We start from the raw sequence: 4,084 nt of genomic DNA, 5'->3' as shown, positions 1-4,084 counted from the left end.
GGTATTTCCATCATTGTATACATTTTTTTGTGTGCAAATGAACTCAAGCTTTTACGGACGATGTCAAATGTGATATAACGAAGCACCTGAGTGAATTGAGGGATCAATTACGCAGTTGCTTTCCCAAAACAGATGACCCAAACAACTGGATTCGTTATCCCTTTCATGCCCTGCCTCCAGTCCACTTACTGATATCTGAACAAGAGAGCCTCATCGAAATTGCAACAAGCAGTTCTGTGAAAATTAAATTTAATCAGAAGCCTCTGCCAGATTTCTGGATTGGGCTCAGAGTATCGTGCCTTGGCAAATTGCTCTGTTAAGACACTGATGGACTTTGCAACCACGTACCTACTTGAGAGTGGATTCTCGGCCCTCACTAGCATGAAAACTAAATACAGGCACAGACTGTGTGTGGGAAATGATTTAAGACTGAGACTCTCTCCAATACAATCCAACATTGCAGAGTTATGTGCATCCTTTCAAACACACCCTTCTCATTAAACTGTGGTGAGTTATTCACAATTTTCGATGAAAAATAAGGTTTTATATGTTAGATGGTTAAATAAAGAGCAAGATTATTTATTATTATTATATTATTATTTGTGCCCTGGTCCTATAAGAGCTATTTGTCACTTCCCACGAGCCGGGTTGTGACAAAAACTCACACTCATTCGTATGTTTAATAAATGTGTTGTGTACAGTGTGTTAGTGGCACCCTTACAATGATGGCAAAAAACAACATTTGAAAGTGCGCTGCCCTGGTGCAAGAGGGGGTACGCAGCTGGAGGTTGAATGTTTGAAGGGTTACGGCACTATAAAAAGTGTGGGAACCAAGATGAAACACTGATTAGGTTTGGTGAAAGGGTTACTGTGTGATTTTGTGTGTTGTAGTTATTTGAAAATGCACTAAAATAGCCTTTTGATTATCTGCTTAGAGTTTTGTACTATAAGTTGTGAAATCTTACCACATACTTGTGAAAATATTACCAAAGGAATTTAAAAAACTGTAACTGGTTGTTCAAATAACTAAATTGAGAAGATATCATTATGTTGTGTTTTGGTGATCAAATCAATGCTCTTTCTATATTTCACATTAAACTTATATTTTGGACCAATGGTTGTGTGGTGAAAGATGTCTTCAAACTAAATAAATGCACAATCGAAATGTTTTGAATATGACGATTCCTAGTCATAAGTGTAACTATTTTGGCGTTTTGTACTAAGTTTTTTGAAAATTCACCACATACTTGTGAAAATAGCACCAAAGAGATTGAAAAAACCTGTATGTGGTTGGTTGACCTGTGTGTGTGTGTGTCACGCCCTGACCATAGAGAGACTTTTATTCTCTAGGTCGGGGTGTGACTAGGGTGGGTTATCTAGGTTATTGTAAGTCTATGTTGGCCTGTTATGGTTCCCAATCAGAGACAGCTGTTTATCATTGTCTCTGATTGGGGATCAAATTTAGGCAGCCATTCCCCCCACTGTGTTTTGTGGGTTCTTGATTTTGTGTAGCTGCCTGGGAGCACTGCGTTTGCTGCACGTTTTGTTTGCTGTTTATTGTTTTGTGAGTTTCATTGAATAAACATGTGGAACTCTACGTATGCTGCGCCTTGGTCCGACATTCATTATAATGATTGTGACTGTGTGTCTGTACCTAGCCACTACTAGAAAATGCTCTGGAACAATTCACATGTATTGCACAATGTAGCACAAACACTTGAAGCCTTGCATGAATGGGAGATCCCGTGACCGAAATTTACCGGAATTTACCTCCCAAAAGCATTCCCTTTTCCTGGGATAAATAACTGCGAGAAACCGGTCAATTATAATAACTTATTTATATGAACAGCATCACCATGAAATGGAATCGTTAAGTTATATGTGGTGTCTAAATCTGGTCTCTCTACAGCCTCTGCATGATGAATCAACACTCAGGGTAGGGACAGACAGCCCATCTCAGTATGGACCGCAATTCACAATGCATGTAGACCTATCATCTCATCATGGTAACTTTTTTCTTGTGACAGGTAGACCCATATTTGTTGCAGCATAGCCTATGCTACAGTAATATGAAGACCGAATGCGCCTCTAATTTACCCATCTCCATCTGGCTTTTGGGGGTCACCTTGTTAATTGTAAAGATTGTAATTTTTTTATAGTTTTAAAACAGCCTGTCACAAGAATATCCTTGCTTTAAACCCCTGCACGTGTGAGCGCTCTCTCACAGTCTTTCTCTCTCTCTCCATCAACTCCATTCAAATTGCATCCAAAATATATATATACTGTTCTAGATTGATATATAGCCCTATGGATGTCCTAGCCTACCACTTACAGTACATTCAATACAGTATTAGCCTTATATTTAGCTAATTAATGATGGGTTATGCATAAAAAGCTTCTGACTTAAGGCCTCTGTCTCTTGCGCAACACGCAAGCACCTGTGCTCTGTTGGCCTCTCAGAAAAAAAACACTCCTTAGCTCTTGGAGTCCCATGCAGGAAAAGCTAGACTAGAATAGCTTGCTGGATGTTATTTTGGGGGGCATTTCTTATACTAACAGACTATTCAAACAGGGACGCAAGCTCTTTTTTTGCTGGATGTTAAATACAGCAGCCAATAGAACTCATGGGTAGTTTGAAAGAAGAGTGAACATGTGATGGCGGTAGGCTAAAGCAGTTATTTATTCAGACCCATTACCATTCAATCCTCATGAAGAGAAGTGAAAGTCTTCTGCATCTAATTCTAGTCCCATATTATTCAAGGACGTCATTAGAATGATGAAGATATGGACAACAAAACATATTTCATGTAACTTTTTAAAGTGAGGAAGGTGTGACAACCCTCCCATTCTGTCTGCCGTATTCTCTCTTTGTTCTTGTTTCCTTATTAGGATGCCGGTGGGCGGAGTTTAGAGGGTCGTCAGCTACATGGGAAACACCTGGGCCCGGTATGTCCCAGGATAAATACACCACTTCCCCATTCATGGAAGAGACTCTCTCCATGCAGACACCTTTATAGATTTTGTTGTGTTTCTTGGTGGTTTTTGGTTGTTTGTTTTGGCACCTTTCAACACCCTGCATTATCACATTCATGCATGCAAAACACTCACTTACACTACTGATTACACACACCATTGTATATTGTACATAGTTTACTTTACTTAATAAATATATGTTTTGTTACTCCTTATCTCCACAATGTCTCCCTTTTGTTACGGGCTTTGAGCCGGTTCGTGACAAAGGAATGAAGCAACAATAGAGAGAAAAAGAAGAGGTAGGCTAATAACATTAGGGGAAATATTATGAATGCGTCAGCCATACTAATTATACAAATAGGCACTATTATGTTTCAAAATTAAAATCAAATTCTGTAGCCTATACTGCACCAGAATCGTATGTTCTCTTCTGCTTTATCATTGAACGAGAATTCCAAGAGTGTGCAAAGCTGTCATCAAGGCTACTCTGAAGAATCTAAAATCTAATATGCATTTTTATTTGTTTAACACTTTTTTGGTTACTACATGATTCCATATGGGTTATTTCATAGTTTTGATGTCTTCAATATTATTCAACAATGTAGAAAATAGGAAATAAAGAAAAACCCTTGAATGCGAAGGTGTGTCCAAGCTTTTGACTCGTACTGTACATTGGATAACAGCACAATCATTTGGGCTTGGGCTCATTAAATGTCATTAATGTAGGGCTCATAAAATGTAGGCTATTTAATATATGGCTCAGGTAGCATCAGGTATGCATTTCCATGCTGATCAAATCGCTAATCAAATACAGACACATTTATATGCTTTATAATGCTTTTGAATGACACATCCGGCATTGGTGGAAAATACTGGGTCATAAGTGATTTATTCCCAGGATGGAACATTTGTAAAATACTGGGAAAATATTCAACCCTAACATCAACTATAGAAATGTTTATATTGTTCAATTCTCTCCATCTATTTTCCTATAAATAAAATGTGTTTTTTAAACACCAAGTTATATTGCCAAACCAAAGTAGCTGAGGAAAGGTAGTTAGCAAGGTAGATTGCGTCATATATAAAAGCCTCTCTCTTTCTCTATCTTCAT

This window comes from Oncorhynchus mykiss, chromosome 23 (genome assembly GCF_057628025.1).
Source record: "Oncorhynchus mykiss isolate SJ-2025 chromosome 23, ASM5762802v1, whole genome shotgun sequence".
In the NCBI taxonomy this organism is placed as follows: domain Eukaryota; kingdom Metazoa; phylum Chordata; class Actinopteri; order Salmoniformes; family Salmonidae; genus Oncorhynchus; species Oncorhynchus mykiss.
Note: the sequence above shows the minus strand (reverse complement) of the source record.